We start from the raw sequence: 22,059 nt of genomic DNA, 5'->3' as shown, positions 1-22,059 counted from the left end.
TAAGAATTTGAATTCTATCTCTGCCTGCACTCTGACCTGTCATCTCAATGACATCCCTATTACAGATGAATTGTACTCCTAAATGGATTGAGTAAATGCTCCTTTTCTTGACAAGAAATAGACAGGCAGAGGCTTCAAGAAGAATACTTGCTCCTGGTGGGGCTTGAACTCATAACCTTGTCATCTAATTGCTGTATTCTGCTGTATAAGTACAACACGCTAACAGATTGCACCACAGCATCCATCAACAACACTCACTGATCACCATATTTATCAGAAACTGGAATGTACTATTTTCGAAAAAGTCAAAATAATATAGAGGTACCTGGCTAGCTCAGTCGGTAGAGCATGAGACTCTTAATCTCAGGGTCGTGGGTTCGAGCCCCACGTTAGGTGATTATTTTCTCTGCCGAAACACCAACTCACTTCGCAAACAACCATCGCTTGGAATTTTGAGGAGTCTTGCCACCCTGCATAGCTGGTGATACAGAAGGCTAAGAATTTGAATTCTATCTCTGCCTGCACTCTGACCTGTCATCTCAATGACATCCCTATTACAGATGAATTGTACTCCTAAATGGATTGAGTAAATGCTCCTTTTCTTGACAAGAAATAGACAGGCAGAGGCTTCAAGAAGAATACTTGCTCCTGGTGGGGCTTGAACTCATAACCTTGTCATCTAATTGCTGTATTCTGCTGTATAAGTACAACACGCTAACAGATTGCACCACAGCATCCATCAACAACACTCACTGATCACCATATTTATCAGAAACTGGAATGTACTATTTTCGAAAAAGTCAAAATAATATAGAGGTACCTGGCTAGCTCAGTCGGTAGAGCATGAGACTCTTAATCTCAGGGTCGTGGGTTCGAGCCCCACGTTAGGTGATTATTTTCTCTGCCGAAACACCAACTCACTTCGCAAACAACCATCGCTTGGAATTTTGAGGAGTCTTGCCACCCTGCATAGCTGGTGATACAGAAGGCTAAGAATTTGAATTCTATCTCTGCCTGCACTCTGACCTGTCATCTCAATGACATCCCTATTACAGATGAATTGTACTCCTAAATGGATTGAGTAAATGCTCCTTTTCTTGACAAGAAATAGACAGGCAGAGGCTTCAAGAAGAATACTTGCTCCTGGTGGGGCTTGAACTCATAACCTTGTCATCTAATTGCTGTATTCTGCTGTATAAGTACAACACGCTAACAGATTGCACCACAGGATCCATCAACAACACTCACTGATCACCATATTTATCAGAAACTGGAATGTACTATTTTCGAAAAAGTCAAAAATAATATAGAGGTACCTGGCTAGCTCAGTCGGTAGAGCATGAGACTCTTAATCTCAGGGTCGTGGGTTCGAGCCCCACGTTAGGTGATTATTTTCTCTGCCGAAACACCAACTCACTTCGCAAACAACCATCGCTTGGAATTTTGAGGAGTCTTGCCACCCTGCATAGCTGGTGATACAGAAGGCTAAGAATTTGAATTCTATCTCTGCCTGCACTCTGACCTGTCATCTCAATGACATCCCTATTACAGATGAATTGTACTCCTAAATGGATTGAGTAAATGCTCCTTTTCTTGACAAGAAATAGACAGGCAGAGGCTTCAAGAAGAATACTTGCTCCTGGTGGGGCTTGAACTCATAACCTTGTCATCTAATTGCTGTATTCTGCTGTATAAGTACAACACGCTAACAGATTGCACCACAGATCCATCAACAACACTCACTGATCACCATATTTATCAGAAACTGGAATGTACTATTTTCGAAAAAGTCAAAAATAATATAGAGGTACCTGGCTAGCTCAGTCGGTAGAGCATGAGACTCTTAATCTCAGGGTCGTGGGTTCGAGCCCCACGTTAGGTGATTATTTTCTCTGCCGAAACACCAACTCACTTCGCAAACAACCATCTGCTTGGAATTTTGAGGAGTCTTGCCACCCTGCATAGCTGGTGATACAGAAGGCTAAGAATTTGAATTCTATCTCTGCCTGCACTCTGACCTGTCATCTCAATGACATCCCTATTACAGATGAATTGTACTCCTAAATGGATTGAGTAAATGCTCCTTTTCTTGACAAGAAATAGACAGGCAGAGGCTTCAAGAAGAATACTTGCTCCTGGTGGGGCTTGAACTCATAACCTTGTCATCTAATTGCTGTATTCTGCTGTATAAGTACAACACGCTAACAGATTGCACCACAGGATCCATCAACAACACTCACTGATCACCATATTTATCAGAAACTGGAATGTACTATTTTCGAAAAAGTCAAAATAATATAGAGGTACCTGGCTAGCTCAGTCGGTAGAGCATGAGACTCTTAATCTCAGGGTCGTGGGTTCGAGCCCCACGTTAGGTGATTATTTTCTCTGCCGAAACACCAACTCACTTCGCAAACAACCATCCGCTTGGAATTTCGAGCAGGCTTGCCACCCTGCATAGCTGGTGATACAGAAGGCTAAGAATTTGAATTCTATCTCTGCCTGCACTCTGACCTGTCATCTCAATGACATCCCTATTACAGATGAATTGTACTCCTAAATGGATTGAGTAAATGCTCCTTTTCTTGACAAGAAATAGACAGGCAGAGGCTTCAAGAAGAATACTTGCTCCTGGTGGGGCTTGAACTCATAACCTTGTCATCTAATTGCTGTATTCTGCTGTATAAGTACAACACGCTAACAGATTGCACCACAGGATCCATCAACAACACTCACTGATCACCATATTTATCAGAAACTGGAATGTACTATTTTCGAAAAAGTCAAAAATAATATAGAGGTACCTGGCTAGCTCAGTCGGTAGAGCATGAGACTCTTAATCTCAGGGTCGTGGGTTCGAGCCCCACGTTAGGTGATTATTTTCTCTGCCGAAACACCAACTCACTTCGCAAACAACCATCCGCTTGGAATTTTGAGGAGTCTTGCCACCCTGCATAGCTGGTGATACAGAAGGCTAAGAATTTGAATTCTATCTCTGCCTGCACTCTGACCTGTCATCTCAATGACATCCCTATTACAGATTAATTGTACTCCTAAATGGATTGAGTAAATGCTCCTTTTCTTGACAAGAAATAGACAGGCAGAGGCTTCAAGAAGAATACTTGCTCCTGGTGGGGCTTGAACTCATAACCTTGTCATCTAATTGCTGTATTCTGCTGTATAAGTACAACACGCTAACAGATTGCACCACAGGATCCATCAACAACACTCACTGATCACCATATTTATCAGAAACTGGAATGTACTATTTCGAAAAAGTCAAAATAATATAGAGGTACCTGGCTAGCTCAGTCGGTAGAGCATGAGACTCTTAATCTCAGGGTCGTGGGTTCGAGCCCCACGTTAGGTGATTATTTTCTCTGCCGAAACACCAACTCACTTCGCAAACAACCATCCGCTTGGAATTTTGAGGAGTCTTGCCACCCTGCATAGCTGGTGATACAGAAGGCTAAGAATTTGAATTCTATCTCTGCCTGCACTCTGACCTGTCATCTCAATGACATCCCTATTACAGATGAATTGTACTCCTAAATGGATTGAGTAAATGCTCCTTTTCTTGACAAGAAATAGACAGGCAGAGGCTTCAAGAAGAATACTTGCTCCTGGTGGGGCTTGAACTCATAACCTTGTCATCTAATTGCTGTATTCTGCTGTATAAGTACAACACGCTAACAGATTGCACCACAGGATCCATCAACAACACTCACTGATCACCATATTTATCAGAAACTGGAATGTACTATTTTCGAAAAAGTCAAAATAATATAGAGGTACCTGGCTAGCTCAGTCGGTAGAGCATGAGACTCTTAATCTCAGGGTCGTGGGTTCGAGCCCCACGTTAGGTGATTATTTTCTCTGCCGAAGCACCAACTCACTTCGCAAACAACCATCCGCTTGGAATTTTGAGGAGGCTTGCCACCCTGCATAGCTGGTGATACAGAAGGCTAAGAATTTGAATTCTATCTCTGCCTGCACTCTGACCTGTCATCTCAATGACATCCCTATTACAGATGAATTGTACTCCTAAATGGATTGAGTAAATTCTCCTTTTCTTGACAAGAAATAGACAGGCAGAGGCTTCAAGAAGAATACTTGCTCCTGGTGGGGCTTGAACTCATAACCTTGTCATCTAATTGCTGTATTCTGCTGTATAAGTACAACACGCTAACAGATTGCACCACAGGATCCATCAACAACACTCACTGATCACCATATTTTGCAGAAACTGGATGTACGATATTCGAAAAAGTCAAAAATAATATTGAGGTACCTGGCTAGCTCAGTCGGTAGAGCATGAGACTCTTAATCTCAGGGTCGTGGGTTCGAGCCCCACGTTAGGTGATTATTTTCTCTGCCGAAGCACCAACTCACTTCGCAAACAACCATCCGCTTGGAATTTCGAGCAGGCTTGCCACCCTGCATAGCTGGTGATACAGAAGGCTAAGAATTTGAATTCTATCTCTGCCTGCACTCTGACCTGTCATCTCAATGACATCCCTATTACAGATGAATTGTACTCCTAAATGGATTGAGTAAATGCTCCTTTTCTTGACAAGAAATAGACAGGCAGAGGCTTCAAGAAGAATACTTGCTCCTGGTGGGGCTTGAACTCATAACCTTGTCATCTAATTGCTGTATTCTGCTGTATAAGTACAACACGCTAACAGATTGCACCACAGGATCCATCAACAACACTCACTGATCACCATATTTTGCAGAAACTTGGATGTACGATATTCGAAAAAGTCAAAAATAATATTGAGGTACCTGGCTAGCTCAGTCGGTAGAGCATGAGACTCTTAATCTCAGGGTCGTGGGTTCGAGCCCCACGTTAGGTGATTATTTTCTCTGCCGAAGCACCAACTCACTTCGCAAACAACCATCCGCTTGGAATTTTGAGGAGGCTTGCCACCCTGCATAGCTGGTGATACAGAAGGCTAAGAATTTGAATTCTATCTCTGCCTGCACTCTGACCTGTCATCTCAATGACATCCCTATTACAGATGAATTGTACTCCTAAATGGATTGAGTAAATGCTCCTTTTCTTGACAAGAAATAGACAGGCAGAGGCTTCAAGAAGAATACTTGCTCCTGGTGGGGCTTGAACTCATAACCTTGTCATCTAATTGCTGTATTCTGCTGTATAAGTACAACACGCTAACAGATTGCACCACAGGATCCATCAACAACACTCACTGATCACCATATTTTGCAGAAACTGGATGTACGATATTCGAAAAAGTCAAAAATAATATTGAGGTACCTGGCTAGCTCAGTCGGTAGAGCATGAGACTCTTAATCTCAGGGTCGTGGGTTCGAGCCCCACGTTAGGTGATTATTTTCTCTGCCGAAGCACCAACTCACTTCGCAAACAACCATCCGCTTGGAATTTTGAGGAGGCTTGCCACCCTGCATAGCTGGTGATACAGAAGGCTAAGAATTTGAATTCTATCTCTGCCTGCACTCTGACCTGTCATCTCAATGACATCCCTATTACAGATGAATTGTACTCCTAAATGGATTGAGTAAATGCTCCTTTTCTTGACAAGAAATAGACAGGCAGAGGCTTCAAGAAGAATACTTGCTCCTGGTGGGACTTGAACTCATAACCTTGTCATCTAATTGCTGTATTCTGCTGTATAAGTACAACACGCTAACAGATTGCACCACAGGATCCATCAACAACACTCACTGATCACCATATTTTGCAGAAACTGGGATGTACGATATTCGAAAAAGTCAAAAATATATTGAGGTACCTGGCTAGCTCAGTCGGTAGAGCATGAGACTCTTAATCTCAGGGTCGTGGGTTCGAGCCCCACGTTAGGTGATTATTTTCTCTGCCGAAGCACCAACTCACTTCGCAAACAACCATCCGCTTGGAATTTTGAGGAGGCTTGCCACCCTGCATAGCTGGTGATACAGAAGGCTAAGAATTTGAATTCTATCTCTGCCTGCACTCTGACCTGTCATCTCAATGACATCCCTATTACAGATGAATTGTACTCCTAAATGGATTGAGTAAATGCTCCTTTTCTTGACAAGAAATAGACAGGCAGAGGCTTCAAGAAGAATACTTGCTCCTGGTGGGGCTTGAACTCATAACCTTGTCATCTAATTGCTGTATTCTGCTGTATAAGTACAACACGCTAACAGATTGCACCACAGGATCCATCAACAACACTCACTGATCACCATATTTTGCAGAAACTGGGATGTACGATATTCGAAACAAGTCAAAATCACTATTGAGGTACCTGGCTAGCTCAGTCGGTAGAGCATGAGACTCTTAATCTCAGGGTCGTGGGTTCGAGCCCCACGTTAGGTGATTATTTTCTCTGCCGAAGCACCAACTCACTTCGCAAACAACCATCCGCTTGGAATTTGAGGAGGCTTGCCACCCTGCATAGCTGGTGATACAGAAGGCTAAGAATTTGAATTCTATCTCTGCCTGCACTCTGACCTGTCATCTCAATGACATCCCTATTACAGATGAATTGTACTCCTAAATGGATTGAGTAAATGCTCCTTTTCTTGACAAGAAATAGACAGGCAGAGGCTTCAAGAAGAATACTTGCTCCTGGTGGGGCTTGAACTCATAACCTTGTCATCTAATTGCTGTATTCTGCTGTATAAGTACAACACGCTAACAGATTGCACCACAGGATCCATCAACAACACTCACTGATCACCATATTTTGCAGAAACTGGGATGTACGATATTCGAACCAAGTCAAAATCACTATTGAGGTACCTGGCTAGCTCAGTCGGTAGAGCATGAGACTCTTAATCTCAGGGTCGTGGGTTCGAGCCCCACGTTAGGTGATTATTTTCTCTGCCGAAGCACCAACTCACTTCGCAAACAACCATCCGCTTGGAATTTCGAGGCAGGCTTGCCACCCTGCATAGCTGGTGATACAGAAGGCTAAGAATTTGAATTCTATCTCTGCCTGCACTCTGACCTGTCATCTCAATGACATCCCTATTACAGATGAATTGTACTCCTAAATGGATTGAGTAAATGCTCCTTTTCTTGACAAGAAATAGACAGGCAGAGGCTTCAAGAAGAATACTTGCTCCTGGTGGGGCTTGAACTCATAACCTTGTCATCTAATTGCTGTATTCTGCTGTATAAGTACAACACGCTAACAGATTGCACCACAGGATCCATCAACAACACTCACTGATCACCATATTTTGCAGAAACTGGGATGTACGATATTCGAACCAAGTCAAAATCACTATTGAGGTACCTGGCTAGCTCAGTCGGTAGAGCATGAGACTCTTAATCTCAGGGTCGTGGGTTCGAGCCCCACGTTAGGTGATTATTTTCTCTGCCGAAGCACCAACTCACTTCGCAAACAACCATCCGCTTGGAATTTTGAGGAGGCTTGCCACCCTGCATAGCTGGTGATACAGAAGGCTAAGAATTTGAATTCTATCTCTGCCTGCACTCTGACCTGTCATCTCAATGACATCCCTATTACAGATGAATTGTACTCCTAAATGGATTGAGTAAATGCTCCTTTTCTTGACAAGAAATAGACAGGCAGAGGCTTCAAGAAGAATACTTGCTCCTGGTGGGGCTTGAACTCATAACCTTGTCATCTAATTGCTGTATTCTGCTGTATAAGTACAACACGCTAACAGATTGCACCACAGGATCCATCAACAACACTCACTGATCACCATATTTTGCAGAAACTGGGATGTACGATATTCGAACCAAGTCAAAATCACTATTGAGGTACCTGGCTAGCTCAGTCGGTAGAGCATGAGACTCTTAATCTCAGGGTCGTGGGTTCGAGCCCCACGTTAGGTGATTATTTTCTCTGCCGAAGCACCAACTCACTTCGCAAACAACCATCCGCTTGGAATTTCGAGGAGGCTTGCCACCCTGCATAGCTGGTGATACAGAAGGCTAAGAATTTGAATTCTATCTCTGCCTGCACTCTGACCTGTCATCTCAATGACATCCCTATTACAGATTAATTGTACTCCTAAATGGATTGAGTAAATGCTCCTTTTCTTGACAAGAAATAGACAGGCAGAGGCTTCAAGAAGAATACTTGCTCCTGGTGGGGCTTGAACTCATAACCTTGTCATCTAATTGCTGTATTCTGCTGTATAAGTACAACACGCTAACAGATTGCACCACAGGATCCATCAACAACACTCACTGATCACCATATTTTGCAGAAACTGGATGTACGATATTCGAACCAAGTCAAAATCACTATTGAGGTACCTGGCTAGCTCAGTCGGTAGAGCATGAGACTCTTAATCTCAGGGTCGTGGGTTCGAGCCCCACGTTAGGTGATTATTTTCTCTGCCGAAGCACAGACTCACTTCGCAAACAACCATCCGCTTGGAATTTTGAGGAGGCTTGCCACCCTGCATAGCTGGTGATACAGAAGGCTAAGAATTTGAATTCTATCTCTGCCTGCACTCTGACCTGTCATCTCAATGACATCCCTATTACAGATGAATTGTACTCCTAAATGGATTGAGTAAATGCTCCTTTTCTTGACAAGAAATAGACAGGCAGAGGCTTCAAGAAGAATACTTGCTCCTGGTGGGGCTTGAACTCATAACCTTGTCATCTAATTGCTGTATTCTGCTGTATAAGTACAACACGCTAACAGATTGCACCACAGGATCCATCAACAACACTCACTGATCACCATATTTTGCAGAAACTGGGATGTACGATATTCGAACCAAGTCAAAATCACTATTGAGGTACCTGGCTAGCTCAGTCGGTAGAGCATGAGACTCTTAATCTCAGGGTCGTGGGTTCGAGCCCCACGTTAGGTGATTATTTTCTCTGCCGAAGCACCAACTCACTTCGCAAACAACCATCCGCTTGGAATTTTGAGGAGGCTTGCCACCCTGCATAGCTGGTGATACAGAAGGCTAAGAATTTGAATTCTATCTCTGCCTGCACTCTGACCTGTCATCTCAATGACATCCCTATTACAGATGAATTGTACTCCTAAATGGATTGAGTAAATGCTCCTTTTCTTGACAAGAAATAGACAGGCAGAGGCTTCAAGAAGAATACTTGCTCCTGGTGGGGCTTGAACTCATAACCTTGTCATCTAATTGCTGTATTCTGCTGTATAAGTACAACACGCTAACAGATTGCACCACAGGATCCATCAACAACACTCACTGATCACCATATTTTGCAGAAACTGGGATGTACGATATTCGAACCAAGTCAAAATCACTATTGAGGTACCTGGCTAGCTCAGTCGGTAGAGCATGAGACTCTTAATCTCAGGGTCGTGGGTTCGAGCCCCACGTTAGGTGATTATTTTCTCTGCCGAAGCACCAACTCACTTCGCAAACAACCATCCGCTTGGAATTTTGAGGAGGCTTGCCACCCTGCATAGCTGGTGATACAGAAGGCTAAGAATTTGAATTCTATCTCTGCCTGCACTCTGACCTGTCATCTCAATGACATCCCTATTACAGATGAATTGTACTCCTAAATGGATTGAGTAAATGCTCCTTTTCTTGACAAGAAATAGACAGGCAGAGGCTTCAAGAAGAATACTTGCTCCTGGTGGGGCTTGAACTCATAACCTTGTCATCTAATTGCTGTATTCTGCTGTATAAGTACAACACGCTAACAGATTGCACCACAGGATCCATCAACAACACTCACTGATCACCATATTTTGCAGAAACTGGGATGTACGATATTCGAACCAAGTCAAAATCACTATTGAGGTACCTGGCTAGCTCAGTCGGTAGAGCATGAGACTCTTAATCTCAGGGTCGTGGGTTCGAGCCCCACGTTAGGTGATTATTTTCTCTGCCGAAGCACCAACTCACTTCGCAAACAACCATCCGATTGGAATTTCGAGCAGGCCTTGCCACCCTGCATAGCTGGTGATACAGAAGGCTAAGAATTTGAATTCTATCTCTGCCTGCACTCTGACCTGTCATCTCAATGACATCCCTATTACAGATGAATTGTACTCCTAAATGGATTGAGTAAATGCTCCTTTTCTTGACAAGAAATAGACAGGCAGAGGCTTCAAGAAGAATACTTGCTCCTGGTGGGGCTTGAACTCATAACCTTGTCATCTAATTGCTGTATTCTGCTGTATAAGTACAACACGCTAACAGATTGCACCACAGGATCCATCAACAACACTCACTGATCACCATATTTTGCAGAAACTGGGATGTACGATATTCGAACCAAGTCAAAATCACTATTGAGGTACCTGGCTAGCTCAGTCGGTAGAGCATGAGACTCTTAATCTCAGGGTCGTGGGTTCGAGCCCCACGTTAGGTGATTATTTTCTCTGCCGAAGCACCAACTCACTTCGCAAACAACCATCCGCTTGGAATTTTGAGGAGGCTTGCCACCCTGCATAGCTGGTGATACAGAAGGCTAAGAATTTGAATTCTATCTCTGCCTGCACTCTGACCTGTCATCTCAATGACATCCCTATTACAGATGAATTGTACTCCTAAATGGATTGAGTAAATGCTCCTTTTCTTGACAAGAAATAGACAGGCAGAGGCTTCAAGAAGAATACTTGCTCCTGGTGGGGCTTGAACTCATAACCTTGTCATCTAATTGCTGTATTCTGCTGTATAAGTACAACACGCTAACAGATTGCACCACAGGATCCATCAACAACACTCACTGATCACCATATTTTGCAGAAACTGGGATGTACGATATTCGAACCAAGTCAAAATCACTATTGAGGTACCTGGCTAGCTCAGTCGGTAGAGCATGAGACTCTTAATCTCAGGGTCGTGGGTTCGAGCCCCACGTTAGGTGATTATTTTCTCTGCCGAAGCACCAACTCACTTCGCAAACAACCATCCGCTTGGAATTTCGAGGAGGCTTGCCACCCTGCATAGCTGGTGATACAGAAGGCTAAGAATTTGAATTCTATCTCTGCCTGCACTCTGACCTGTCATCTCAATGACATCCCTATTACAGATGAATTGTACTCCTAAATGGATTGAGTAAATGCTCCTTTTCTTGACAAGAAATAGACAGGCAGAGGCTTCAAGAAGAATACTTGCTCCTGGTGGGGCTTGAACTCATAACCTTGTCATCTAATTGCTGTATTCTGCTGTATAAGTACAACACGCTAACAGATTGCACCACAGGATCCATCAACAACACTCACTGATCACCATATTTTGCAGAAACTGGGATGTACGATATTCGAAACAAGTCAAAAATAATATTGAGGTACCTGGCTAGCTCAGTCGGTAGAGCATGAGACTCTTAATCTCAGGGTCGTGGGTTCGAGCCCCACGTTAGGTGATTATTTTCTCTGCCGAAGCACCAACTCACTTCGCAAACAACCATCCGCTTGGAATTTCGAGCAGGCTTGCCACCCTGCATAGCTGGTGATACAGAAGGCTAAGAATTTGAATTCTATCTCTGCCTGCACTCTGACCTGTCATCTCAATGACATCCCTATTACAGATGAATTGTACTCCTAAATGGATTGAGTAAATGCTCCTTTTCTTGACAAGAAATAGACAGGCAGAGGCTTCAAGAAGAATACTTGCTCCTGGTGGGGCTTGAACTCATAACCTTGTCATCTAATTGCTGTATTCTGCTGTATAAGTACAACACGCTAACAGATTGCACCACAGGATCCATCAACAACACTCACTGATCACCATATTTTGCAGAAACTGGGATGTACGATATTCGAACCAAGTCAAAATCACTATTGAGGTACCTGGCTAGCTCAGTCGGTAGAGCATGAGACTCTTAATCTCAGGGTCGTGGGTTCGAGCCCCACGTTAGGTGATTATTTTCTCTGCCGAAGCACCAACTCACTTCGCAAACAACCATCCGCTTGGAATTTTGAGGAGGCTTGCCACCCTGCATAGCTGGTGATACAGAAGGCTAAGAATTTGAATTCTATCTCTGCCTGCACTCTGACCTGTCATCTCAATGACATCCCTATTACAGATGAATTGTACTCCTAAATGGATTGAGTAAATGCTCCTTTTCTTGACAAGAAATAGACAGGCAGAGGCTTCAAGAAGAATACTTGCTCCTGGTGGGGCTTGAACTCATAACCTTGTCATCTAATTGCTGTATTCTGCTGTATAAGTACAACACGCTAACAGATTGCACCACAGGATCCATCAACAACACTCACTGATCACCATATTTTGCAGAAACTGGGATGTACGATATTCGAACCAAGTCAAAATCACTATTGAGGTACCTGGCTAGCTCAGTCGGTAGAGCATGAGACTCTTAATCTCAGGGTCGTGGGTTCGAGCCCCACGTTAGGTGATTATTTTCTCTGCCGAAGCACCAACTCACTTCGCAAACAACCATCCGCTTGGAATTTCGAGGCAGGCTTGCCACCCTGCATAGCTGGTGATACAGAAGGCTAAGAATTTGAATTCTATCTCTGCCTGCACTCTGACCTGTCATCTCAATGACATCCCTATTACAGATGAATTGTACTCCTAAATGGATTGAGTAAATGCTCCTTTTCTTGACAAGAAATAGACAGGCAGAGGCTTCAAGAAGAATACTTGCTCCTGGTGGGGCTTGAACTCATAACCTTGTCATCTAATTGCTGTATTCTGCTGTATAAGTACAACACGCTAACAGATTGCACCACAGGATCCATCAACAACACTCACTGATCACCATATTTTGCAGAAACTGGGATGTACGATATTCGAACCAAGTCAAAATCACTATTGAGGTACCTGGCTAGCTCAGTCGGTAGAGCATGAGACTCTTAATCTCAGGGTCGTGGGTTCGAGCCCCACGTTAGGTGATTATTTTCTCTGCCGAAGCACCAACTCACTTCGCAAACAACCATCCGCTTGGAATTTCGAGGAGGCTTGCCACCCTGCATAGCTGGTGATACAGAAGGCTAAGAATTTGAATTCTATCTCTGCCTGCACTCTGACCTGTCATCTCAATGACATCCCTATTACAGATGAATTGTACTCCTAAATGGATTGAGTAAATGCTCCTTTTCTTGACAAGAAATAGACAGGCAGAGGCTTCAAGAAGAATACTTGCTCCTGGTGGGGCTTGAACTCATAACCTTGTCATCTAATTGCTGTATTCTGCTGTATAAGTACAACACGCTAACAGATTGCACCACAGGATCCATCAACAACACTCACTGATCACCATATTTTGCAGAAACTGGGATGTACGATATTCGAACCAAGTCAAAATCACTATTGAGGTACCTGGCTAGCTCAGTCGGTAGAGCATGAGACTCTTAATCTCAGGGTCGTGGGTTCGAGCCCCACGTTAGGTGATTATTTTCTCTGCCGAAGCACCAACTCACTTCGCAAACAACCATCCGCTTGGAATTTTGAGGAGGCTTGCCACCCTGCATAGCTGGTGATACAGAAGGCTAAGAATTTGAATTCTATCTCTGCCTGCACTCTGACCTGTCATCTCAATGACATCCCTATTACAGATGAATTGTACTCCTAAATGGATTGAGTAAATGCTCCTTTTCTTGACAAGAAATAGACAGGCAGAGGCTTCAAGAAGAATACTTGCTCCTGGTGGGGCTTGAACTCATAACCTTGTCATCTAATTGCTGTATTCTGCTGTATAAGTACAACACGCTAACAGATTGCACCACAGGATCCATCAACAACACTCACTGATCACCATATTTTGCAGAAACTGGGATGTACGATATTCGAACCAAGTCAAAATCACTATTGAGGTACCTGGCTAGCTCAGTCGGTAGAGCATGAGACTCTTAATCTCAGGGTCGTGGGTTCGAGCCCCACGTTAGGTGATTATTTTCTCTGCCGAAGCACCAACTCACTTCGCAAACAACCATCCGCTTGGAATTTCGAGCAGGCTTGCCACCCTGCATAGCTGGTGATACAGAAGGCTAAGAATTTGAATTCTATCTCTGCCTGCACTCTGACCTGTCATCTCAATGACATCCCTATTACAGATTAATTGTACTCCTAAATGGATTGAGTAAATGCTCCTTTTCTTGACAAGAAATAGACAGGCAGAGGCTTCAAGAAGAATACTTGCTCCTGGTGGGGCTTGAACTCATAACCTTGTCATCTAATTGCTGTATTCTGCTGTATAAGTACAACACGCTAACAGATTGCACCACAGGATCCATCAACAACACTCACTGATCACCATATTTTGCAGAAACTGGGATGTACGATATTCGAACCAAGTCAAAATCACTATTGAGGTACCTGGCTAGCTCAGTCGGTAGAGCATGAGACTCTTAATCTCAGGGTCGTGGGTTCGAGCCCCACGTTAGGTGATTATTTTCTCTGCCGAAGCACCAACTCACTTCGCAAACAACCATCCGCTTGGAATTTTGAGGAGGCTTGCCACCCTGCATAGCTGGTGATACAGAAGGCTAAGAATTTGAATTCTATCTCTGCCTGCACTCTGACCTGTCATCTCAATGACATCCCTATTACAGATGAATTGTACTCCTAAATGGATTGAGTAAATGCTCCTTTTCTTGACAAGAAATAGACAGGCAGAGGCTTCAAGAAGAATACTTGCTCCTGGTGGGGCTTGAACTCATAACCTTGTCATCTAATTGCTGTATTCTGCTGTATAAGTACAACACGCTAACAGATTGCACCACAGGATCCATCAACAACACTCACTGATCACCATATTTTGCAGAAACTGGGATGTACGATATTCGAACCAAGTCAAAATCACTATTGAGGTACCTGGCTAGCTCAGTCGGTAGAGCATGAGACTCTTAATCTCAGGGTCGTGGGTTCGAGCCCCACGTTAGGTGATTATTTTCTCTGCCGAAGCACCAACTCACTTCGCAAACAACCATCCGCTTGGAATTTTGAGGAGGCTTGCCACCCTGCATAGCTGGTGATACAGAAGGCTAAGAATTTGAATTCTATCTCTGCCTGCACTCTGACCTGTCATCTCAATGACATCCCTATTACAGATTAATTGTACTCCTAAATGGATTGAGTAAATGCTCCTTTTCTTGACAAGAAATAGACAGGCAGAGGCTTCAAGAAGAATACTTGCTCCTGGTGGGGCTTGAACTCATAACCTTGTCATCTAATTGCTGTATTCTGCTGTATAAGTACAACACGCTAACAGATTGCACCACAGGATCCATCAACAACACTCACTGATCACCATATTTTGCAGAAACTGGGATGTACGATATTCGAACCAAGTCAAAATCACTATTGAGGTACCTGGCTAGCTCAGTCGGTAGAGCATGAGACTCTTAATCTCAGGGTCGTGGGTTCGAGCCCCACGTTAGGTGATTATTTTCTCTGCCGAAGCACCAACTCACTTCGCAAACAACCATCCGCTTGGAATTTCGAGGCAGGCTTGCCACCCTGCATAGCTGGTGATACAGAAGGCTAAGAATTTGAATTCTATCTCTGCCTGCACTCTGACCTGTCATCTCAATGACATCCCTATTACAGATGAATTGTACTCCTAAATGGATTGAGTAAATGCTCCTTTTCTTGACAAGAAATAGACAGGCAGAGGCTTCAAGAAGAATACTTGCTCCTGGTGGGGCTTGAACTCATAACCTTGTCATCTAATTGCTGTATTCTGCTGTATAAGTACAACACGCTAACAGATTGCACCACAGGATCCATCAACAACACTCACTGATCACCATATTTTGCAGAAACTGGGATGTACGATATTCGAACCAAGTCAAAATCACTATTGAGGTACCTGGCTAGCTCAGTCGGTAGAGCATGAGACTCTTAATCTCAGGGTCGTGGGTTCGAGCCCCACGTTAGGTGATTATTTTCTCTGCCGAAGCACCAACTCACTTCGCAAACAACCATCCGCTTGGAATTTCGAGGCAGGCTTGCCACCCTGCATAGCTGGTGATACAGAAGGCTAAGAATTTAATTCTATCTCTGCCTGCACTCTGACCTGTCATCTCAATGACATCCCTATTACAGATTAATTGTACTCCTAAATGGATTGAGTAAATGCTCCTTTTCTGGACAAGAAATAGACAGGCAGAGGCTTCAAGAAGAATACTTGCTCCTGGTGGGGCTTGAACTCATAACCTTGTCATCTAATTGCTGTATTCTGCTGTATAAGTACAACACGCTAACAGATTGCACCACAGGATCCATCAACAACACTCACTGATCACCATATTTTGCAGAAACTGGGATGTACGATATTCGAAAAAGTCAAAAATATATTGAGGTACCTGGCTAGCTCAGTCGGTAGAGCATGAGACTCTTAATCTCAGGGTCGTGGGTTCGAGCCCCACGTTAGGGTGATTATTTTCTCTGCCGAAGCACCAACTCACTTCGCAAACAACCATCCGCTTGGAATTTTGAGGAGGCTTGCCACCCTGCATAGCTGGTGATACAGAAGGCTAAGAATTTGAATTCTATCTCTGCCTGCACTCTGACCTGTCATCTCAATGACATCCCTATTACAGATGAATTGTACTCCTAAATGGATTGAGTAAATGCTCCTTTTCTTGACAAGAAATAGACAGGCAGAGGCTTCAAGAAGAATACTTGCTCCTGGTGGGGCTTGAACTCATAACCTTGTCATCTAATTGCTGTATACTGCTCTATAAGTACAACACGCTAACAGATGCACCACAGCATCCATCAACAACACTCACTTATCACCATATTTTGCAGAAAACTGGGAATGTACGATATTCGAACCAAGTCAAAATCACTATGAGGTACCTGCTAGCTCAAGTCTTTAGAGCATGAGACTCTTAATCTCAGGGTCGTGGGTTCGAGCCCCACTTAGGGTGATTATTTTCTCTGCCGACGCACCAACTCACTTCGCAAACAACCATCCGCTTGGAATTTCGAGAGGCTTGCCACCCTGCATAGCTGGTGATACAGAAGGCTAAAATTTGAATTCTATCTCTGCCTGCACTCTGACCTTCATCTCAATGACATCCCCTATTACAGAATTAATTGTACTCCTAAATGGATTGAGTAAATGCTCTTTTCTGACAAGAAATAGACAGGCAGAGGCTTCAAGAAGAATACTTGCTCCTGGTGGGACTTGAACTCATAACCTTGTCATCTAATTGCTGTATTCTGCTGTATAAGTACAACACGCTAACAGGATTGCACCACAGGATCCATAAAACAAACACTCACTGATCACCATATTTTGCAGAAACTACTGGATATGTACGATATTCGAAAAAGTTCAAAAATAATATTGGGTACCTGGCTAGCTCAGTCGGTAGAGCATTGAGACTCTTAATCCTCAGGGTCGTGGGTTCGAGCCCCACGTTGGGGAATTATTTCTCTGCAGAAGCACAACTCACTTGCAAACAACCATCCGATGGAATTTTGATATGCTTAAACACCTGCCTAGCTGGTGTGATACTGAAGGCTAAGAATTAAATCTATCTGCTGGCCTGAAATCTGACCTGTCAATCAATAAATCCTATTACAGATTAAGTGTACTCTTAAAGGAGTGAGTAAAGCTCTTTTTGGACAAGAAAGGAAAATAGACAAGGCAGAGGCTCAAGAAGAATAATGGCTCTGGTGGGGCTTTGAACTCATAACCTTGTCATCTACATGCTGTATTACTGCTGTATAGTACAACACTGCGAACAGATTGCCACCACAGGATCCCTCAACAACACTCACTGATCACATATTTTGCAGAAACTGGGATGTACGATATTCGAACAAGTCAAAAATCACCACTGCCACTCATTCTGAGTGCTACAGAAGGCTAAAGAAAGAATGTGGAATTCTATCTCTGCCCTGCACACTCTGAACTGTCATCTGAATTGACATTCCATATTAGAAGGATTAATTGTATTACATCCAAAATGGTTGCCAAAGTTGAAATGCTCCTTTCTTGACAAGAAATAGACAGGCAGAGGCTTCAAGAAGAATACTTGCTCCTGGTGGGGCTTGAACTCATAACCTTGTCATCTAATTGCTGATTCTGCGTATAAGTACAACACGCTAACAGATTGCACCACAGGATCCATCAACAACACTCACTGATCACCATATTTTGCAAGAAACTGGGATGTACGATATTCGAACCAAGTCAAAACAATATGAGGTACCTGGCTAGCTCAGTCGGTAGAGCATGAGACTCTTAATCTCAGGGTCGTGGGTTCGAGCCCCACGTTAGGTGATTATTTTCTCTGCCGAAGCACCAACTCACTTCGCAAACAACCATCCGCTTGGAATTTGAGGAGCTTGCCACCTGCATAGCTGGTGATACAGAAGGCTAAGAATTTGAATTCTATCTCTGCCTGCACTCTGACCTGTCATCTCAATGACATCCCTATTACAGATTAATTGTACTCCTAAATGGATTGAGTAAATTCTCCTTTCTTGACAAGAAATAGACAGGCAGAGGCTTCAAGAAGAATACTTGCTCCTGGTGGGGCTTGAACTCATAACCTTGTCATCTAATTGCTGTATTCTGCTGTATAAGTACAACACGCTAACAGATTGCACCACAGGATCCATCAACAACACTCACTGATCACCATATTTTGCAGAAGAAACTGGGATGTACGATATTCGAAAAAGTCTCAAAAAATATTGAGGTACTGGCTAGCTCAGTCGGTAGAGCATGAGACTCTTAATCTCAGGGTCGTGGGTTCGAGCCCCACGTTAGGTGATTATTTTCTCTGCCGAGAACAAACTCACTTCGCAAACAACCATCCGCTTGGAATTTTGAGGAGGCTTGCCACCCTGCATAGCTGGTGATACAGAAGGCTAAGAATTTGAAATTCTATCTCTGCCTGCACTCTGCTGCTGCACTGTCATCTCAATGACATCCCTATTACAGATGAATTGTACTCCTAAATGGATTGAGTAAATGCTCCTTTTCTTGACAAGAAATAGACAGGCAGAGGCTTCAAGAAGAATACTTGCTCCTGGTGGGGCTTGAACTCATAACCTTGTCATCTAATTGCTGTATTCTGCTGTATAAGTACAACACGCTAACAGATTGCACCACAGGATCCATCAACAACACTCACTGATCACCATATTTTGAAAGAAGGAAAGAAACGGATGTACGATATCGACATCCCAAATCAAAAATCTCAACGTTGCGAGCCCTTTCTGGTTGATACAGAAGGCTAAGGAATTTGAATCTATCTCTGCCTGCACTCTGACTGTCATCTAATTTTCTCTCTCTGGGGGGTCATCTCAATGACATCCCTATTACAGATTAATTTACTCCTAAATGGATTGAGTAAATGCTCCTTTTTGACAAGAAATAGACAGGCAGAGGCTTCAAGAAGAATACTTGCTCCTGGTGGGGCTTGAACTCATAACCTTGTCATCTAATTGCTGTATTCTGCTGTATAAGTACAACGCTAACAGATTGCACCACAGGATCCATCAACAACACTCACTGATCACCATATTTATCAGAAACTGGATGTACGATATTCGAAAAGGTCAAAAATATATTGAGGTACCTGGCTAGCTCAGTCGGTAGAGCATGAGACTCTTAATCTCAGGGTCGTGGGTTCGAGCCCCACGTTAGGTGATTATTTTCTCTGCCGAAGCACCAACTCACTTCGCAAACAACCATCCGCTTGGATTTTGAGAGGCTTGCCACCCTGCATAGCTGGTGATACAGAAGGCTAAGAATTTGAATTCTATCTCTGCCTGCACTCTGACCTGTCATCTCAATGACATCCCTATTACAGATGAATTGTACTCCTAAATGGATTGAGTAAATGCTCTTTTCTTGACAAGAAATAGACAGGCAGAGGCTTCAAGAAGAATACTTGCTCCTGGTGGGGCTTGAACTCATAACCTTGTCATCTAATTGCTGTATTCTGCTGTATAAGTACAACACGCTAACAGATTGCACCACAGGATCCATCAACAACACTCACTGATCACCATATTTTGCAGAAACTGGGATGTACGATATTCGAAAAAGTCAAAAATACTATTGAGGTACCTGGCTAGCTCAGTCGGTAGAGCATGAGTCTTAATCTCAGGGTCGTGGGTTCGAGCCCACGTTAGGTGATTATTTTCTCTGCCGAAGAAACCACAACTCACTTCGCAAACAACCATCCGCTTGGAATTTTCGAGGAGGCTTGCCACCCTGCATAGCTGGTGATACAGAAGGCTAAGAATTTGAATTCTATCTCTGCCTGCACTCTGACCTGTCATCTCAATGACATCCCTATTACAGATGAATTGTACTCCTAAATGGATTGAGTAAATGCTCCTTTTTGACAAGAAATAGACAGGCAGAGGCTTCAAGAAGAATACTTGCTCCTGGTGGGGCTTGAACTCATAACCTTGTCATCTAATTGCTGTATTCTGCTGTATAAGTACAACACGCTAACAGATTGCACCACAGGATCCATCAACAACACTCACTGATCACCATATTTTGCAGAAACTGGGATGTACGATATTCGAAAAGTCAAAAAATATTGAGGTACCTGGCTAGCTCAGTCGGTAGAGCATGAGACTCTTAATCTCAGGGTCGTGGGTTCGAGCCCCACGTTAGGTGATATTTTCTCTGCCGAAGCACCAACTCACTTCGCAAAAAACCATCCGCTTGGAATTTCGAGGAGGCTTGCCACCCTGCATAGCTGGTGATACAGAAGGCTAAGATTTGAATTCTATCTCTGCCTGCACTCTGACCTGTCATCTCAATGACATCCCTATTACAGATGAATTGTACTCCTAAATGGATTGAGTAAATGCTCCTTTTCTTGACAAGAAATAGACAGGCAGAGGCTTCAAGAAGAATACTTGCTCCTGGTGGGCTTGAACTCATAACCTTGTCATCTAATTGCTGTATTCTGCTGTATAAGTACAACACGCTAACAGATTGCACCACAGGATCCATCAACAACACTCACTGATCACCATATTTGCAGAAACTGGATGTACGATATTCGAAAAAGTCAAAATAATATAGGTACTGGCTGGTTAGCTCAGTCGGTAGAGCATGAGACTCTTAATCTCAGGGTCGTGGGTTCGAGCCCCACGTTAGGTGATTATTTTCTCTGCCGAAGCACCAACTCACTTCGCAAACAACCATCCGCTTGGAATTTCGAGCAGGCTTGCCACCCTGCATAGCTGGTGATACAGAAGGCTAAGAATTTGAATTCTATCTTGCCTGCACTCTGACCTGTCATCTCAATGACATCCCTATTACAGATGAATTGTACTCTAAATGGATTGAGTAAATGCTCCTTTCTTGACAAGAAATAGACAGGCAGAGGCTTCAAGAAGAATACTTGCTCCTGGTGGGGCTTGAACTCATAACTTGTCATCTAATTGCTGTATTCTGCTGTATAAGTACAACACGCGAACAGATTGCACCACAGGATCCATCAACAACACTCACTGATCACCATATTTTGCAGAAACTTGGATGTACGATATTCGAAAAAAGTCAAAAAAACTATTGAGGTACCTGGCTAGCTCAGTCGGTAGAGCATGAGACTCTTAATCTCAGGGTCGTGGGTTCGAGCCCCACGTTAGGTGATTATTTTCTCTGCCGAAGCACCAACTCACTTCGCAAAAACCATCCGCTTGGAATTTTGAGGAGGCTTGCCACCTGCATAGCTGGTGATACAGAAGGCTAAGAATTTGAATTCTATCTTGCCTGCACTGACCTGTCATCTCAATGACATCCCTATTACAGATGAATTGTACTCCTAAATGGATTGAGTAAATGCTCATTTCTGGACAAGAAATAGACAGGCAGAGGCTTCAAGAAGAATACTTGCTCCTGGTGGGACTTGAACTCATAACCTTGTCATATAATTGCTGTATCTGCTGTATAGTACAACACGCTAACAGATTGCACCACAGGATCCATCAACAACACTCACTGATCACCATATTTGCAGAAGAAACGGGGATGTACGATATTCGAAAAAGTCAAAAACAATATTAGGGGTACCTGGCTAGCTCAGTCGGTAGAGCATGAGACTCTTAATCTCAGGGTCGTGGGTTCGAGCCCAGTTAGGTGATTATTTCTCTGCCGACGCACCAACTCACTTCGCAAACAACCATCCG

The 22,059-nt window shown here is 43.5% G+C and overlaps 40 non-coding genes across 40 annotated transcripts; all 40 read left to right on the top strand.

Annotated features, from left to right (window-relative positions):
- The first annotated feature begins 323 nt into the window (after window positions 1-323).
- trnak-cuu (transfer RNA lysine (anticodon CUU)) lies at window positions 324-396 on the top strand. The gene has a single exon. It is a non-coding gene; the product is annotated as a tRNA-Lys (tRNA).
- A 422-nt stretch (window positions 397-818) lies between these two features.
- trnak-cuu (transfer RNA lysine (anticodon CUU)) lies at window positions 819-891 on the top strand. The gene has a single exon. It is a non-coding gene; the product is annotated as a tRNA-Lys (tRNA).
- A 423-nt stretch (window positions 892-1,314) lies between these two features.
- On the top strand, window positions 1,315-1,387 carry trnak-cuu (transfer RNA lysine (anticodon CUU)). The gene has a single exon. It is a non-coding gene; the product is annotated as a tRNA-Lys (tRNA).
- Window positions 1,388-1,809: 422 nt separating this feature from the next.
- trnak-cuu (transfer RNA lysine (anticodon CUU)) lies at window positions 1,810-1,882 on the top strand. The gene has a single exon. It is a non-coding gene; the product is annotated as a tRNA-Lys (tRNA).
- Window positions 1,883-2,305: 423 nt separating this feature from the next.
- On the top strand, window positions 2,306-2,378 carry trnak-cuu (transfer RNA lysine (anticodon CUU)). Its single transcript has one exon. It is a non-coding gene; the product is annotated as a tRNA-Lys (tRNA).
- Window positions 2,379-2,802: 424 nt separating this feature from the next.
- trnak-cuu (transfer RNA lysine (anticodon CUU)) lies at window positions 2,803-2,875 on the top strand. Its single transcript has one exon. It is a non-coding gene; the product is annotated as a tRNA-Lys (tRNA).
- Window positions 2,876-3,297: 422 nt separating this feature from the next.
- Window positions 3,298-3,370, top strand: trnak-cuu (transfer RNA lysine (anticodon CUU)). The gene has a single exon. It is a non-coding gene; the product is annotated as a tRNA-Lys (tRNA).
- Window positions 3,371-3,793: 423 nt separating this feature from the next.
- trnak-cuu (transfer RNA lysine (anticodon CUU)) lies at window positions 3,794-3,866 on the top strand. Its single transcript has one exon. It is a non-coding gene; the product is annotated as a tRNA-Lys (tRNA).
- Window positions 3,867-4,289: 423 nt separating this feature from the next.
- Window positions 4,290-4,362, top strand: trnak-cuu (transfer RNA lysine (anticodon CUU)). Its single transcript has one exon. It is a non-coding gene; the product is annotated as a tRNA-Lys (tRNA).
- A 424-nt stretch (window positions 4,363-4,786) lies between these two features.
- trnak-cuu (transfer RNA lysine (anticodon CUU)) lies at window positions 4,787-4,859 on the top strand. Its single transcript has one exon. It is a non-coding gene; the product is annotated as a tRNA-Lys (tRNA).
- A 423-nt stretch (window positions 4,860-5,282) lies between these two features.
- trnak-cuu (transfer RNA lysine (anticodon CUU)) lies at window positions 5,283-5,355 on the top strand. The gene has a single exon. It is a non-coding gene; the product is annotated as a tRNA-Lys (tRNA).
- A 423-nt stretch (window positions 5,356-5,778) lies between these two features.
- On the top strand, window positions 5,779-5,851 carry trnak-cuu (transfer RNA lysine (anticodon CUU)). Its single transcript has one exon. It is a non-coding gene; the product is annotated as a tRNA-Lys (tRNA).
- A 425-nt stretch (window positions 5,852-6,276) lies between these two features.
- trnak-cuu (transfer RNA lysine (anticodon CUU)) lies at window positions 6,277-6,349 on the top strand. The gene has a single exon. It is a non-coding gene; the product is annotated as a tRNA-Lys (tRNA).
- A 424-nt stretch (window positions 6,350-6,773) lies between these two features.
- trnak-cuu (transfer RNA lysine (anticodon CUU)) lies at window positions 6,774-6,846 on the top strand. The gene has a single exon. It is a non-coding gene; the product is annotated as a tRNA-Lys (tRNA).
- Window positions 6,847-7,272: 426 nt separating this feature from the next.
- trnak-cuu (transfer RNA lysine (anticodon CUU)) lies at window positions 7,273-7,345 on the top strand. The gene has a single exon. It is a non-coding gene; the product is annotated as a tRNA-Lys (tRNA).
- Window positions 7,346-7,770: 425 nt separating this feature from the next.
- trnak-cuu (transfer RNA lysine (anticodon CUU)) lies at window positions 7,771-7,843 on the top strand. Its single transcript has one exon. It is a non-coding gene; the product is annotated as a tRNA-Lys (tRNA).
- A 424-nt stretch (window positions 7,844-8,267) lies between these two features.
- On the top strand, window positions 8,268-8,340 carry trnak-cuu (transfer RNA lysine (anticodon CUU)). Its single transcript has one exon. It is a non-coding gene; the product is annotated as a tRNA-Lys (tRNA).
- A 425-nt stretch (window positions 8,341-8,765) lies between these two features.
- On the top strand, window positions 8,766-8,838 carry trnak-cuu (transfer RNA lysine (anticodon CUU)). The gene has a single exon. It is a non-coding gene; the product is annotated as a tRNA-Lys (tRNA).
- Window positions 8,839-9,263: 425 nt separating this feature from the next.
- On the top strand, window positions 9,264-9,336 carry trnak-cuu (transfer RNA lysine (anticodon CUU)). Its single transcript has one exon. It is a non-coding gene; the product is annotated as a tRNA-Lys (tRNA).
- A 425-nt stretch (window positions 9,337-9,761) lies between these two features.
- trnak-cuu (transfer RNA lysine (anticodon CUU)) lies at window positions 9,762-9,834 on the top strand. The gene has a single exon. It is a non-coding gene; the product is annotated as a tRNA-Lys (tRNA).
- Window positions 9,835-10,260: 426 nt separating this feature from the next.
- On the top strand, window positions 10,261-10,333 carry trnak-cuu (transfer RNA lysine (anticodon CUU)). Its single transcript has one exon. It is a non-coding gene; the product is annotated as a tRNA-Lys (tRNA).
- Window positions 10,334-10,758: 425 nt separating this feature from the next.
- Window positions 10,759-10,831, top strand: trnak-cuu (transfer RNA lysine (anticodon CUU)). Its single transcript has one exon. It is a non-coding gene; the product is annotated as a tRNA-Lys (tRNA).
- A 425-nt stretch (window positions 10,832-11,256) lies between these two features.
- Window positions 11,257-11,329, top strand: trnak-cuu (transfer RNA lysine (anticodon CUU)). Its single transcript has one exon. It is a non-coding gene; the product is annotated as a tRNA-Lys (tRNA).
- A 425-nt stretch (window positions 11,330-11,754) lies between these two features.
- On the top strand, window positions 11,755-11,827 carry trnak-cuu (transfer RNA lysine (anticodon CUU)). Its single transcript has one exon. It is a non-coding gene; the product is annotated as a tRNA-Lys (tRNA).
- A 425-nt stretch (window positions 11,828-12,252) lies between these two features.
- On the top strand, window positions 12,253-12,325 carry trnak-cuu (transfer RNA lysine (anticodon CUU)). The gene has a single exon. It is a non-coding gene; the product is annotated as a tRNA-Lys (tRNA).
- A 426-nt stretch (window positions 12,326-12,751) lies between these two features.
- trnak-cuu (transfer RNA lysine (anticodon CUU)) lies at window positions 12,752-12,824 on the top strand. The gene has a single exon. It is a non-coding gene; the product is annotated as a tRNA-Lys (tRNA).
- A 425-nt stretch (window positions 12,825-13,249) lies between these two features.
- trnak-cuu (transfer RNA lysine (anticodon CUU)) lies at window positions 13,250-13,322 on the top strand. Its single transcript has one exon. It is a non-coding gene; the product is annotated as a tRNA-Lys (tRNA).
- A 425-nt stretch (window positions 13,323-13,747) lies between these two features.
- On the top strand, window positions 13,748-13,820 carry trnak-cuu (transfer RNA lysine (anticodon CUU)). The gene has a single exon. It is a non-coding gene; the product is annotated as a tRNA-Lys (tRNA).
- A 425-nt stretch (window positions 13,821-14,245) lies between these two features.
- trnak-cuu (transfer RNA lysine (anticodon CUU)) lies at window positions 14,246-14,318 on the top strand. The gene has a single exon. It is a non-coding gene; the product is annotated as a tRNA-Lys (tRNA).
- Window positions 14,319-14,743: 425 nt separating this feature from the next.
- On the top strand, window positions 14,744-14,816 carry trnak-cuu (transfer RNA lysine (anticodon CUU)). The gene has a single exon. It is a non-coding gene; the product is annotated as a tRNA-Lys (tRNA).
- Window positions 14,817-15,241: 425 nt separating this feature from the next.
- On the top strand, window positions 15,242-15,314 carry trnak-cuu (transfer RNA lysine (anticodon CUU)). The gene has a single exon. It is a non-coding gene; the product is annotated as a tRNA-Lys (tRNA).
- Window positions 15,315-15,740: 426 nt separating this feature from the next.
- trnak-cuu (transfer RNA lysine (anticodon CUU)) lies at window positions 15,741-15,813 on the top strand. Its single transcript has one exon. It is a non-coding gene; the product is annotated as a tRNA-Lys (tRNA).
- A 423-nt stretch (window positions 15,814-16,236) lies between these two features.
- trnak-cuu (transfer RNA lysine (anticodon CUU)) lies at window positions 16,237-16,309 on the top strand. The gene has a single exon. It is a non-coding gene; the product is annotated as a tRNA-Lys (tRNA).
- Window positions 16,310-18,099: 1,790 nt separating this feature from the next.
- On the top strand, window positions 18,100-18,172 carry trnak-cuu (transfer RNA lysine (anticodon CUU)). The gene has a single exon. It is a non-coding gene; the product is annotated as a tRNA-Lys (tRNA).
- A 422-nt stretch (window positions 18,173-18,594) lies between these two features.
- Window positions 18,595-18,667, top strand: trnak-cuu (transfer RNA lysine (anticodon CUU)). Its single transcript has one exon. It is a non-coding gene; the product is annotated as a tRNA-Lys (tRNA).
- An 809-nt stretch (window positions 18,668-19,476) lies between these two features.
- On the top strand, window positions 19,477-19,549 carry trnak-cuu (transfer RNA lysine (anticodon CUU)). The gene has a single exon. It is a non-coding gene; the product is annotated as a tRNA-Lys (tRNA).
- Window positions 19,550-20,463: 914 nt separating this feature from the next.
- On the top strand, window positions 20,464-20,536 carry trnak-cuu (transfer RNA lysine (anticodon CUU)). The gene has a single exon. It is a non-coding gene; the product is annotated as a tRNA-Lys (tRNA).
- A 419-nt stretch (window positions 20,537-20,955) lies between these two features.
- trnak-cuu (transfer RNA lysine (anticodon CUU)) lies at window positions 20,956-21,028 on the top strand. Its single transcript has one exon. It is a non-coding gene; the product is annotated as a tRNA-Lys (tRNA).
- Window positions 21,029-21,449: 421 nt separating this feature from the next.
- On the top strand, window positions 21,450-21,522 carry trnak-cuu (transfer RNA lysine (anticodon CUU)). Its single transcript has one exon. It is a non-coding gene; the product is annotated as a tRNA-Lys (tRNA).
- A 419-nt stretch (window positions 21,523-21,941) lies between these two features.
- On the top strand, window positions 21,942-22,012 carry trnak-cuu (transfer RNA lysine (anticodon CUU)). Its single transcript has one exon. It is a non-coding gene; the product is annotated as a tRNA-Lys (tRNA).
- Window positions 22,013-22,059: the final 47 nt, after the last annotated feature.

Source organism: Oncorhynchus kisutch, unplaced genomic scaffold (genome assembly GCF_002021735.2).
Source record: "Oncorhynchus kisutch isolate 150728-3 unplaced genomic scaffold, Okis_V2 scaffold647, whole genome shotgun sequence".
In the NCBI taxonomy this organism is placed as follows: domain Eukaryota; kingdom Metazoa; phylum Chordata; class Actinopteri; order Salmoniformes; family Salmonidae; genus Oncorhynchus; species Oncorhynchus kisutch.
This window is presented reverse-complemented; position numbering and strand designations above follow the sequence as displayed.